Raw genomic sequence first — 14497 nt, forward strand, 5'->3', positions numbered from 1 at the left:
GGCTCCAGGAATGCCCACTGTATGTATTGGGCATCTATTAATGTTTTTGATGAAAACTTATGGAAAAGTTTAAATTTTTGATTTCTGTTTCTGCTCTCAAAAATAAGAGCTTGTAATTTATGAAATGGTGGAGGAAAAAAAAGTTCATAGGGAAAAGATAGAAGTCTTTCTTCCCTAAACAAAGTACCAATTTTCCTTATTCATAAAAGCGGAAATTAATTTTAGTATCAGCTTGCTAGTACTCATTTCATTTTGTGAACAAAACTGACCCACAAAATACTAATGCTAAGGGTAATTCATGAGCAGATGGAAAAGGGAAGAAACAGCGAAAGAGAAATTTGTCATATAAATGAAAAAAGCAAAGCAAACCCACTTTATCTATGAAAGGCAATGTACTCTGCAAGCTTGATGAAATGAGGGTTTTTTAGATTTTTGTATACCATAATTTCATTCAGTACTACTACTGCTTTAGTGTTTTAATGAAAGCTGTCCTGTGTGACCAGGATTTTCATATTGCTTTCAGTATGCAGACTAATATTTTTCAGAGTACAAATACCTTTTAAAGTATATTTTTTAAATACAAATATATTTTTTTGCAATACGAAAATCTTAAAACTAAGTTTACTTTATTGATAGTTGTTCTACTGCAGGAAGTAATACTAACAGTATCTTGAAATAAAAGCTGGGTTTTTTTGCTATTTGATGGTGCTAAAAAAAAGGACTACTTTGTGCAGGCAAAATATTCTGATTACAACACTTTTAGTCTACAAAATATTTCTTGGGGGGGGAAATAAAAGGCTTAACAGGTCCTATCTTCAGATGCTTCTTTTTCTTTCAAATAGGATTGCTAGACTGCTTTTAAAATAATTTGGCTTCTGATAGGTTTACAGTTTCAAACATGGTTTGAGAAGTGCTGCTCTATTTTATTTCCTGAGCTTCTCCATAAGAGTGACTGCTGTGGTTCTGGCTTTCTCCAAGTGTGTAGTCTGGCTGCACATGAAGAATGGGCAGATTTATGAATTTCACAGCTGTTGCAAGCTAAGCTGTAGTCTGGTTTGATAAGCAGAAACAGGTGGGATGTTGAGCAGACAAAAATAAACTCTTGAGCGTGTTAGCCAGGCTCTATAAACCACACTGACACCTCTCTAAACATAAGTAATTTGATAACTAAAAACTAGTAAAAAATTGTTGCAGATGTACTTTAATGGTGCATTTGGCCTCTGCATTGGTATCAAAATACAGGGAATGGTCAAAAGACTACCTTCAGTGCTGCAGACTTGTAGTTCGGAAGATTTTGTTTATAGTTTATTCCAAAGAGTAATTCTATAAGCTGCAGGGTTTTCTCTCCTCAGGGGAAGAGAAAGGAAGGTATGTCTGTGACTTCTTTAACATTTATGAGCACTGCAAGCCTGCAGGACTGTGAACAAAGCCCAAATATTTATGGTTTGATGTTAAATATTTTTTGTCCACTGAAATGTGGTATGATAGACACAAGAGGGAGCCATATAGTTTACAGACAGTCACAGTGAGATTATATTCTTAAAGAAAATACAGCCAAGTCTGAAGCTTTTTAAAAAGAATATGCAGTGGTCTTTGTGTTTGATTTTCAGGTGCATCTCTATGCCTGTTTGTAGTCAGCTGCAGAGAATTTTTTGTGAATCAAAACAAGATATGAAGACAAGGAATGCACTTAGAGAAGGTGGAAGTGTCCAAAGCATTTACGTTTTGAGCATGATGGGTTTGAAGCAGTGTTGTATCTTTTCCTCAGCTGTAGTAAAGGCTGTTACTACCTGCCTAAATAAAAGACAATTTAATGATAACTTGAGTTTTAAAATCTTTTAAGTGGCAAGTCCAAAACCAGCAGAGCCCATTAGCTAACCATAGCTTTTGCCATGGCTATATCCATTCAGAGGCACTCTGTATGTGGGTAATAACCTGTATATAGTTGCCTCTCATGGGCTGGAAGAAACACCAGTTTTGTGGAACTGTCCAGGATGGCAGTTTGGCATTGATTTACACAGTGTTTTCAGCCTGTAGTCTTTGGATCACTGAGGGACCACTGTGGTTGGTTGTTTTTTGTTGTTGTTTTTTTTTTTGTTTAGTTGGGTTTTTTTGTTTGTTTTTTTTGGTTCTTTTTGTTTTGTTTGTTTGTTTTGTTTGTTTTTTTGTGTTTTTTTTGGGGGGGGGGTGTGTGTTTTTTTCTGAAGAGCACCAGCAAGTTGTCTGTCTGGAAAGAAAAACAAAAACAAACAGACAAAAAACTGAACCTCAACCAATATGGTTGACATTGTACTGTGCCTCTTCTAGAAGGCTGCCTGATCAGGAGGAAGGAAGACGTGAATGAGACCTTCTACAGGTAGTTAAAAATAGCCTCATATTTGCAGGGCCTGGTCCTCATGGGGGACTTCACTCCGGTATCTGTTAAAAGACCAACACAGGAGGGCATAAGCAGTCCAGGGGGTTTGTGGAGAGCTTCCTCACTGAAGCAATAAAGGGGCCAAATAGGACAGATGCTACTTACATTCATGGACCTCATACAAAAAGGGAAGGGTTTGTTGGAGATGCAAAGGTTGAAGACAGCCTTGGCTGTAGTGACCATGAGGTGGTGGATTTCAGGATCCTGAGAGGAGGAAGCAGCGCAAACAGCAAGGTCACAGTGCTGGACTTCGGGAGAGCAGTACTGGTTACCTCTTGGATTTGCTTGAAGGAGTCCCATGGGATAAGGCTTTGGAAAAAAAGAAGGATCCAAGAAAGAAAAGATGGTTAGTATTGATAGATCACCTTCTCTAAGTTCAGGAGCAGTTCATCCCAAAAACAGGAAGTCAGGCAAAAATGTCAGGAGGCCTTCGTGAATCAACAAGGAACTCCTGGTAAAAACTCAGACATTAGAAGGAAGCATAGAGAAGGTGAAAGCAGGGACAGGTAACCTGGAAGGAATTTGGAGACATTGTCCAGTCATCCAGGGATGTGGTTAAGAAAGCTAAAGCCCAGCAGTAATTGCATCTTGCAAGGGGTATCAAAGGTGACTGAAAGCGTTTCTGTATGTACATAGGTGTCATGGGGAGTATACAATGGAGGACCAGGGAAAATGTGGGCTACTGCTGGATGGAGTGGGGACTATGACATAGAACATGTTAAAATCTGGGGTGCCAAATGTCTTCCTTTGCTGGTAGGACTGGCCTTCAGGAGTCCCAAGTACAAGGATGCCATCCAGAGGTGCCTGGACAAGCTTGAGAAGTGGGCTCTTGGCTCCATCTGTGTTGGGGCAACCCATGCTATCAATACAGCTGTGGGTTGAAGGGATTGAGAACAGCCCTGCAGAGGTGGACTGTGGGAGTGCTGGTGGATGAACCAGCAACGTGCTTGCAGCTCAGAAAGCCCAGTTGTACCTTGGGCTGCATCAAAAGCAGTGTGGCCAGTAGGTTGAGTGAGGGGATTCAATCCCTCTGCTCTGATGAGACCCCACCTGGAGTACTGCACCCAGCTCTGGGGTCTCCAGCACAGGAGGGACATGGAGAGATTCCAGAGGATGGCCACAGAAATAATAAGAGGGCTGAAGCACCTCTCTTGTGGGGAAATGGCCTTTTTCATCCTGGAGAAGAGAAGGCTCCAGGGAGGCCTTAAAGCAGCCTTTCTGGAGTTAAAAGGGGGTGAGAAAGATGGGACCGACTTTTTAGCACGGCTTGTTACAAGAGGACTGGGGTAGTGGTTTTAAACTAAGAGACGGTTGATTTAGACTAGATCTGAGGAAGGCATTTTTTACAATAAGAGAAACTCTGGCACAGGTTGCCCAGGGAGGTTTTAGATGCCCTATTCCTGGTCAGCTTGGATGAGGCTCTGAGCAACCATGATCTAATTGAAGATGTTCCTATTCATCACAATGAGAGTTGGACCAGGTGACCCATAAAGGTCCTTTCCAATGCAAACTCAAATCCTGTCGGTGATCTTTGAGTGGTCATGATGACTGGGAGACATTCCTAAGGACTGGAAGAAAGCAAATGTCACTCCTATCCTCAGCATAGAAAGATGACCTAGGGAACTACAAGCCTCTCAGCCTCAGTTCAGTTTCTGGTAAGTTGCCATCCAGTGGGACTTTGACAGGCTGGAGAAATGGGCTGCCAATTGATGTTTAGCAAGAAGTGCAAAGTCCTGAACTTGGAGTGAAATAATCCCATTATTATGCTGGGGGACAAACTGAACATAAGCCAGCAATGTGTCCTTGCAGCAAAAAGGTGTAATGGCATCTCAACTGCATTAGGATTGTTGGCAGCATGTTGAGAGAGGTGATCCTTCTCCTGTACTCAACGTTGGTGAGGCCACACCCAGAATACTGTGTCCAGTGCTGGGCTCTCCAGTACAAGAGAGATCAGTTTAATTCTAAAACTCTAATTGAATGGAGGAAGCAAGCTCACCTATTTAAGTAACATTTTAGCAAGCACTTATTTTCTTCGATTCAGTGTTATGTTTCTTTGCAAAGTTAATGAGCAAACACTCGCTAGTGCTTTCTTTTCCTTCTGTCAAGCTACTCTTACTCAAGAAGGCAGAAGCTGCCCCATGAGTCACACTCTTTTTAATATTTTTTTTAATAGATTCTCTTTGGTAGAAGTTGTTAATAATTTTTAAGTATTATCTGTAGTCTCGTTTGCTTCCAGCATTTCACAGGAACACTGTCAAACGCTTTTCTGACTAGGGTGTATTGACATCTGAACACTGTTTGTGAAAGTGGTGGTGTAGTCCCATTGTGAATACAAGCTTTGCAGTAATCTAGCCAAAGATGTTTTGATCTGTTTGCGTGCAGTACTGGACAGAGAACTTAATTTGCTGGAGGCTGTAATCCCTTTTGATCAGATACTAAATTTCATATATTATTCATTTAAAATTTGACTAATTGATTTAGCGTGAATGAAATTCTAAAATCCAGTCATTAGCTGTTGGGGACTGGAATATCCTTTTAGTTAGGATGTTTAACACATCAAGTTCTAGATTTTAAAATAATGTTATAGCATCTTTAAAATCAGGTATCATGTGTGACTCTGCAATATTGGATATATTAGGTGAGATTTCACCTCTCTAGCATAATTTTTACACCAATTTTTGAAGTTGTGATGATGCTTTCAATATGATTTATGCTGCTCTTACATTATTTTTCTATGTTGTTTTTAGTCTGTCCTATTCCAATAAGCATATGATTTTCCAGGTCAGCATGAAGTGGTGTCTCTCTGTACTTGGCTTGAAGACACCACCATTTAACTTTTGTGTGTTAAATGATATTTGAGTTGAATGCAGACAAGTATACTGTCTTTTAAAACACCCTATCAGAAGGTGTTTATTATTTTTAAGTTGATGTAATAGAAAATATTTTAATGCTTCCGAAGAGTTCAACCAATATGCAGTCAAAAGCAAATGGATTTGAAACAGAATTGAGTTTTGTTTCTGTACCAGGTAGGTCTTTAGGATTCTCGGTTTTCCTCCCTGCTTGATTTATACTCATTGACGTACCAGTCAAATAGCTTTTTTTCAGAAATTATGCCAGCAACACTGTGAAAAATGGGTGGAAGAAAGACGGCCCAGTAGTAAACCCTGTAAAATCTTTCCCTTTTGTTTACTTGTCTGCCATGCATGTCACTTTAAGGAGAGATTTAAAATTGCATTGAGTGGGCAGCTGCAAAGGTAAAAATAGAGCTCCTATCTAATTTGTTTTTTCTGGATTTCAATGCCCTAGTTGTTCTTCTTGATCAATAATAAATAAATAGGCAGTTAATAATGAAATATATTTATGCTTTTCTGTGTTTTTCTTCTCTGTGAAGGCCAAAATATTGTATTAATCTGTTTTGCTGGCAGCAGATTGAAGATTGTCAGTATGCTTGTACTGTACCACTTAGTGTATCTGCTGTAAGGTGGTTTAGACTTTGTAAACATGTGCCAAATTCCTGATTTTTGTGTCACTTCTGGTGTATCCCACCCCCGGCTATGATGACAGTAACAGCAGATCCTGGGGCTTTGTTGGGCCATTCCTGTGGCCGCCCCTCTCCGTGGCAGAAGCAGCTCCAGGCTTTGCTGGGTTGCATCTGTCCGAGTCAGGCAGATGAAGAGCTCAAGTCCATGCGTGGGTGGGAGGTTCTGCTGCCTTCTTCCCCCGTTCCTTCCTTGCCTTGCACAGGAACACGGCGACAGCTCTGGGCTTTGAGCCAGCCGGACACAGGAGGAGGTGTTTGGCTGTTCAGGCAGCGTTTGCTCCTCAAACAGCTGTTCCCTATCTCCTCCAAGGAAAAGGTGGCAGGCCATATGGAGGCATCCTGCGGTCCAGATTCAGATGACGGGCACCAGTTGGACCGTGCTGGCCTAGATCGAAATACAGGCATGTCCTGCATGGTGTCTGCTATTTCTTACAGTCAAAATGATTCAGAGTTGGAGGACAGACAGGATAAAACATATCTTCCATTTTAGATGTAGATGTTATCTTTCATCGTACAGACATTGTTAAAATCTCCTAATCTGCAGGTTTTAATTTATTTCATATTCTGAATGGATTCTGCTATAGTGGCCTAAACGCCTGCTTTCCTCTAGAGAAGCAGAGATGTACTTCAAAGCGTATGTGCCAGCGCAAAATAAAATTTGTTTCTGCATAGTTTAAACCACATTTGGGAGGAATAATACATTCTCTTGTTAGTAGTATGGGCTTTTAAGACATTTTTTTGACGATGGAGTTCTCAATCACTCTCCTGGTTGAGAATGCAGATAAGCATCTCTTTTTACAGCCAATAGAGTAGAGACAGTTTTTTGTTTGCTTTTCTGTCAGTAGCCTTTTTTTTTTCAACTGAGTTGCACTTTGTGAGACATTTGAGTCTATCCCCAGGGATGTTGTCTGTGTCTTTTGTGGAAGCGAATGCCTCAGCAGACCTCAGGAGATCATAATGCACTTACAAGTATACTTTCTCATATAAAGTTTGTACTTATTGTGCAGATTTAATATTTTTCCTGATATAACAGCAGTTACAAATGTTCCATAAATTTAAAATATTATAACAAGCTGATGTTTCTTAGAGTGGAATACTCAAAGGATGTATTCTTTAAGCACTGCAAAATTATACAGGGTACTTATCTTTGTTAAAATTAGTAATTTAACTAAATTACAAAGTGGATTATCCTCCTCAGTCAGACCCAATGCTAATACTCCACACAGTAGGACATTGATATGTTGCTAAGTAAACCAAAGTTTATTTTCTTGTACTATTGTTTTCAAATGCAGGTTGAAGAGGAAATGGTAAGTTTTTAGTTTTGAATGTGTGTGCCACTGTAGCCCCAGTAGTCCTCTAGTTCCAGGACTTACCATGGCTTGTGGAAGCTTGGTTATGAGGTGATCGTGATCCAAGCTTCCATCTAAGTGGCTCCTAGTAGGATTTATTGAGAAACTTGAGTAGTTGATTCACAGGTAACAAAACTTTGGCCATACTGCATAATATGTTTGCTTGTTAGCAAACTCTTTGGTTGAGGAGAGTGGTTGTGAATCAGAAATACTGTTTCTGTCCTTTCAAAGCAGCTCACTTCAGGGTTTCTATCACAGGATTTTTTTTTTTTTTTTTTTTTTTTTTGGTGGGTTGTGATTCACTTAATAGTGGAGCTCACTAATAGTAGAGTTGTGGGATGAATTTGTGCATGAGCATAGTGCCTGTGTGCTGCTCTAAACAGAATCATGAGTTATCCAGAGTTGGAAGGGACCCACAAGAATCATCAAAGTCCAGCTCCTGTGATTAACAAGGTAGAATGTTTCCTGACATGAAAAATGCTCAAGGTAAACTTTGTACCTCGGGAAGAGCCTATAGAGTAAATGATGTGTCATGGTATGCAGACATAGACCCTTGCAAGGAAGCTGGGTTTTATAGCTATCTTACTGTACCTATGTGAATGAAACACTGCAGAGTGGACCTATAAATCTAAGGCTCGACATGAACAGTAAACTCATATTCTGCAAGGAGATTTACCACAGGAGATAATGGAGCTCATGTGTCTTTCTGTTACGTGAACTGCTTTGGGAGGGACTTGGGAGGCTGTCTCATTGCAAAACACCTCTAATCTCAGCCCAGCTTCTCCCACTTCAGCCCTTAATGGGGCAACACTCAGCTCTAAGTGATTTTGTGAAAGTACAAAAAATGGTTTAGAAAACTTGCTCACTTATTTAAGTGCTGTATCTGAGTGTCTTCTGTTTTGGGAAAGATGAGTATTTCAGAATTGTGTATGCATGCATACACACATACAGAATTAGTAGTATTTTGAAATGGAGTAATCAAGAAGTGGATGTTAAGGAGTCCATGGCTTTCTTGCCTCTATTTAAAAAAGGAGTTGGCACTGGATTGGAGGCTGCAGTCAGTTTGGAGTTGTTTCTGTGTCCTCTGTCTACCAAGCAGTAACAGCCACGTTGCATATGAGGTGGGTTGTCAGTCGTTCGGAACCCTTGAGTTAATAGTTAATGGTTTGAGTTGTCTGCTGCGCCACTGCTGTCTCATTAACAAAGAACAATTTTTGCAGGTAGAAGGTACAGAAAAGGGGACTACGCAGTTGAATTCCATTGCACCAGAAGGAGTCATTCCACTTTGCTTCTGCAGCATGAATCCCCTAATAGTCTGGAACAGTGCTTTCTTGTGTTTATTGGCAGAAAGTAAATAAAAATTGCTGATATAAAGAAATAAGTGAGAATATTATTTAGATTTAAGAAGTTCCAATCCTGTGGCACTTTTTTTTTTTTTTTTTTTTTTTTTAATTAAGATTCATTCTATTAAGTTTTGCAAAATAGAGTTGGTTTTTTTTTCCTGCTAGGAAAGTCATGTAACCGCACAAGTTTGTGAACGTTATTCGTAGCACTTCATGAATTGGGCTGTTTGAAAATTCCATAGCATGTCTCTGTAGTTATAAACTGTTGTTACAAAGTAAAATAGTCTTTGGCTTTGTCTCCTGTCCTGTACAGTGAACTGGCTTCCGTCATTAGGTTAGGCAGAATATGTCCAATGGAAAAAGTGAATTCTTGTTTCCCTGTAGATCACTAGGATCCTCCATTCTGAATTCTTTATTTTACTTAGCTTTAGGGCAGTTAAAGCCTCAGCAGCTCCACAGAGAGGAGTTTCTCTTCAAGGCTGCTGCTTCAAAGGATTTCTAGAGCTGGGAAAGGGACAGTAACCAGCAAATGCTGACAGATCTTCCTGCTTCTGGCCCTGAATGTGTGTGTGTTTGTGTTTTTGTACACCTACACGTTGGCCTGAAACCATCAAACAGCATCCACTAAGGCTCATAACGAAATCTTCCCATGTTAATGAGTACAGTGGAAAGAGGGAAGGATCTGCAAAGAAGAGGAGGAAAAAAATTGTTTGGTCAAAAGCAACTAACCCTTGGGGTTTATGTTCAAAGGAATGAAAGTTAACAAGGTGGAAGCTTAAAGTGGTTTTGGCTTTAACTGTTTCAAGCACCCTGAGTGTTTTGGGGGCTGTGAAGGGAGTGCAGTGGTGGCCTCAGTAGACTCTTAACACTAGCTACGATCATTTCCTGGGGTAGAGTGGAGCTGTTTCCACTTGAATGGGGATACAAGAGGTTTCTGAGATTATTGAAATCTGATTTAGTGATATCAATGCAGTGATTGCCCTTGTGAGTACTTGAAATAGTTGTCACAAAGTCCAACCATCTCTTTGTCTACAAACTCAGGAAACCAACAAAACCAAGGATTTTTTTTAAAAACCTTTTTTTGGCTATGTATTACAGTGGACTAGTAGATGGGTCCAATGATCAGTTTATCTCAGAGGTGGTGTCTTTTAAAAAGAAACCTAACTTGGATCACATCTAGTGATTAAAATAATTTTTTCTTACTTGGATTATACAAGGGTTAATAGCAGAAAGGAAACACTGGGCAATATGACTTCACATAAAAATACATCAGCTCTTTTCAAGAAATCTAGTAGTGTAGATATGAACACAAATTTAACACTAAGTAAACTTTAATTTTTCCTTCTACTCAGACATTGTATTGTGTGTTACAGTAATTGGACTTGTTCTTTGCATCACTTGGTAAACAAGCAGATGTTAAGCCAATTTTAATGGAAATTCCCCATTAAGATTAGGAGCTCTGATAAATGAGCTTTAGCATTTTGTGATTGAATAGGGAAAAGGGTTACTGTCTTCAGAAGTCTGGCCATTCTGACAGGAGGTGAATGCCCCTAGGCTGGAAAGCAGAGTGAAGGTTGTGATGGCTTCTTAGCTGGAAGGGCACCCACCTATTCTCCACTTCATGCCATTCAAACGAAACAAGCCCTCAAAGTGGGAGTACTTTAGCATCTACTTTTTGGAACTTGAGAATCATTACCTTGTGATGTCTGTCTAAAAGTGTGATGGAGAAATTAATAACCCAGAGGCCCCTGTGGTACGTCAGCAGTGTTGCTTGTTTGTGAGGCATTAAACGTGAGGTGTGAACCCCTGGATATTATTGCTTCACAGAAAGAGAAAAAATGTTTGGAAGTTTCCTTCCCCCCCCCCCTTTTTTTTTTTCTTCCCCCCACCCCCCTTCCTCTGATTGCCATACTGAGTAACTGGCTTCTAGTCTGATAGTGTTTTAGGTGACTAGAATAACAGTCTGTCTCTTTCCACAGTGGCTGCAGACAATCTGGCAGCAATCACTGTTACTTTTTAATATTTCTGGTTATTTTGAGATATCCTCCAAATGTCTCAAAGAAGGCTTGGAACACTGAAGGGGAAAAAGCCTTTTTTTTTTTTTTTTTTTAGGAATAGCAGCATCAGGAGGAAAATGAAATTCAGCATGCCACTATTTGTTTTTGCAGTGGTCATCACCCTGATTGCCAGCTCTAACAATATTTTCACAGAAAGGGTAGCAAAATAGATGGTATTTGTTCTTTATAATAACTCTTTCAGTAGAATGTCAGGACCTGCATCTAAATGAATATATTCACATTTTCATGTTCCATTTTTTATTTAAAGCTTCCCCTCCCAACTTTCTGAAACTACTTCATAGAGACCTGGTAAGTTAGAATTAGGGTTCATGTAGTGGATAATGTCACATTTGAAAGTTAATCTGTAGAGACCTATCTTCATGAACCTGTAAAAGCTCCATCTGATTTTTTTTTTTTTTACGTATTAAGTGTTTGTTTAGTTTAAATATGTCTGTATCTTTTTTGAGCAGTCTGAGCAATTTGCATGCTATGCAGCAGTCATCTTCTATACTTTATTAAATATCTGTCAATTATAAATATCAAGGTTTTACATTAATGTCAAGATAGTACATCAAAAATTCATGGAATATGTGACTTTTTTCAAGGGTATTTAATACTTAATGCATTTGTGTCATTTTTCTTTCTAGATATATTGACAGGTTTTATTAAGTGTTTGTTAGGGAGATTTCATTTTTACCAAGGGACTATAAAGAGAAGCTGCATACTAAATCAAGTTCTTAATCAGAATATTGTTCTTTTTTGTGTGTCTTCAGATTCTTGTAATCTATAGGGTTTTTAAGTTGCACAGTAAAATAGACCAAATCAGAAATCTAACCTGATCAAATATGCTGACGTATCTTAACTTTAAAAGAGCTACTAGAATATTGTACCACGGAATGTTATAAATATGGTAATTACATGTGCTGGGATTTTATTCTGCCCTGTATATTTTAAGACCATATATTTTGTCATTTATTGTAGTTTACTAGTGGTTTTATGTGAATTACACCTGGATGGTGTCCACATAGGGGCACTCCCGAAGTTTCACAGATTTACAGACGGGGAGGGTGACAGACTATTTGTTGGCATCCAGGATTGGTCCCATGGGTTGGGTGTTCGGCTTGGCTGTTACAGGGGGCTCTGTTCCATGTTTCCTACAGCGGGGACAATGACAACGTGTATATATCTTGCACCCTGTGGTTATTTGCTCCAAGTTCGTGTTGAGGCTGTAGTTTGGTGCTCCCGGAATGGGGTGTGGGTTGGAACTGGACACAAGGGCCGTAGCAGTCGCTTTTTGGCTGTTGAGCCCCCGCAGCGTCTGCAATGCCTTTTCACTTCCAGTGCATTATGACCATGGTCGTTCTTACCCTTGGAAGACCAGCGCGTTCCGCTGCGAGCTGCTGTTGGAGGGGCAGGAGGAAAGCAGGAGAGAGCAGAGGGGACAGTCAGGGGTGTTTGCGTTCCCAGGTGTTCTTTCTCCTGCCATGAGCGGGTCGGACGCCTCTCGCCCGGGGGTGCTCGCTCCCGCTGCAGGTGCGCTGTGCGGCGCGGGCTTCGGCCGTGCCGCGGCCGCTCGGTTCGGTGCCGTGCCCCGCGGGCCGCGCGGTTCGGGGTCGGGGCCGCTCGGTTCGGTGCCGTGCCCCGCGGGCCGCGCGGTTCGGGGTCGGGGCCGCTCGGTTCGGTGCCGTGCCCCGCGGGCCGGGCGGTTCGGGGTCGGGGCCGCTCGGTTCGGTGCCGTGCCCCGCGGGCCGGGCGGTTCGGGGTCGGGGCCGCTCGGTTCGGTGCCGTGCCCCGCGGGCCGGGCGGTTCGGGGTCGGGGCCGCTCGGTTCGGTGCCGTGCCCCGCGGGCCGCGCGGTTCGGGGTCGGGGCCGCTCGGTTCGGTGCCGTGCCCCGCGGGCCGCGCGGTTCGGGGTCGGGGCCGCTCGGTTCGGTGCCGTGCCCCGCGGGCCGCGCGGTTCGGGGTCGGGGCCGCTCGGTTCGGTGCCGTGCCCCGCGGGCCGCGCGGTTCGGGGTCGGGGCCGCTCGGTTCGGTGCCGTGCCCCGCGGGCCGGGCGGCGGGAGCGCGGAGCGGAGCGCTGCAGTGCGCGGCGCCGCCGGCAGGGGGCAGTGCCGGCCCGCGCGGCCGGCGCTGTGAGGGCCCGGCCCGGGGCGCTGCGGGCGCGGGGCTGGAGCGGGGCCGAGCGGCCGGGCGCGGGCCGGGGCCGCGGGCAGCGGCACCCGCGGGCTCCCGGGGCTGCTTGCGGAATGCCGGCTGTAAACCTGGGGCTCACGGGGAGCCGCGGCTCCATCGCCACGGGCCGAGGGAAACGCTGTCGTGCTGTAAAGGGAAACGGAGAGGCTGATACTCGCAGTGTCGGTGCTGTCTTTCCCTGGTTAATTTATCAAGGTGCTGCAAAATACGTTAATAACGCGAGCAATAAAAGTTGAAATTAGATCGTCGTAAATGAAAACTGTAGGGAAGTTTTTGTTTGTGATAATTCCGGCTGCAGGCTGAGTTTCTGCGTTCGTTTCTAGCCTCGGGTCTGGACCGTCCGGCAGCGAAGGTGCCTCTTGAAATGTCTTGGTTCGTGTCTCGGTCCTGGGTTTGTGCTGAATGCTTTTTGTGAGAAGAAACAACTGTACCATGTGTAGCTACAATTAAATTCGAAAGGATTTGTTATGCAATGACCGTGCCATCGATGTGAGTGAAAATCATACGGAAACGTAGAGTGCTAAAAAAAAAAAAAAAAAAAAGTAAGGGGAGGGCCAGAAGCCCCTGGAATTGTTAATTGTTAACTCCAGTCGTGTTCCGGAGAAAGCCCGTCGGAAGGGTTAACCGGAGGGGCTGAGGGAGAGCAGCCACCTGGGACCTCACACCCAATTGGCAGTCTTTTGTAATGTATAATTTGCCTAAAATTGCGCGCTGAGCACAAGCTTTTGTTTTCTAATTGATTTACGGTTTGAGCCACTTTTACCTCATCCCCTACTGTCCTGCACACAGTGCCAGCAAGTACATTACAGTGAGAAATGATAAATTACCACGCACTTGTGATGCTAATGCATCAAGAGTAAAAAACTGCGTACTACATGGAGCTTCATGCATTAAAAGCATCGCAAAGATAGAGCTATGCAAAAAATCATTTGTATCTTCTGAAATAACCGTTTGATCATTTGCTTCCATTCGTCTCAGAGACCTAATTGAACCTGAAGATTAAAATTTATACCACTATGGCTTTCCATTTGTGAATTGGAACAAAGTTCTAAAGAAAATGTGTGAATGTGGCTTAAAGCTACCTGTATTTTTTGAGACTTTAAATAAGTTAGTTAATCAGAAAAATAACGGGTATCAGAGCTTCTTAAAGCTTTTAGAAATTAAATGTTTGCTCGTTAATGAGAACTGCGGTAAGCATTCTCAAATGACACGGCTCCACTTTTAGATTGGAGTGTGTGTAGATGGGTTAATGTAGATACTGCCTAATCAGTGTTTGTCACCAAAGCTATTTAAATATTTTAATCTGCTTTTGTTTCAGAGGTGTAGTGCAACTTTTACTTAATAACACTGTTACAGGTATCAAGGAAGAATTGAAAATCTTGTATGATATTCCTTGCATTTGTGGAATACCTCACTGACATCACAGAGAGGAAAATGTGGAAGTTGGTGAAAGCTAATGTACACTTATTGTCTGATTTCTTTCCCCCGCTGTGTATTGAGGGCTGGATTGTGTTTTACCTTCCCATACTCAGTCCACCTTAATTTTTTTTTTTTATTTTTGTACAATGTCTGTGGGTTCCAGTCTTGAAATATGAAGAA

General features: G+C 42.3%; 1 protein-coding gene across 3 annotated transcripts in view; it reads left to right on the forward strand.

Annotated features, from left to right (window-relative positions):
- SETD3 (SET domain containing 3, actin N3(tau)-histidine methyltransferase) overlaps window positions 1–14497 on the forward strand; it is a 62317-nt gene that overhangs the window by 32514 nt on the left and 15306 nt on the right. The window lies entirely within an intron of this gene.

Source organism: Hirundo rustica, chromosome 6 (genome assembly GCF_015227805.2).
Source record: "Hirundo rustica isolate bHirRus1 chromosome 6, bHirRus1.pri.v3, whole genome shotgun sequence".
In the NCBI taxonomy this organism is placed as follows: Eukaryota; Metazoa; Chordata; class Aves; order Passeriformes; family Hirundinidae; genus Hirundo; species Hirundo rustica.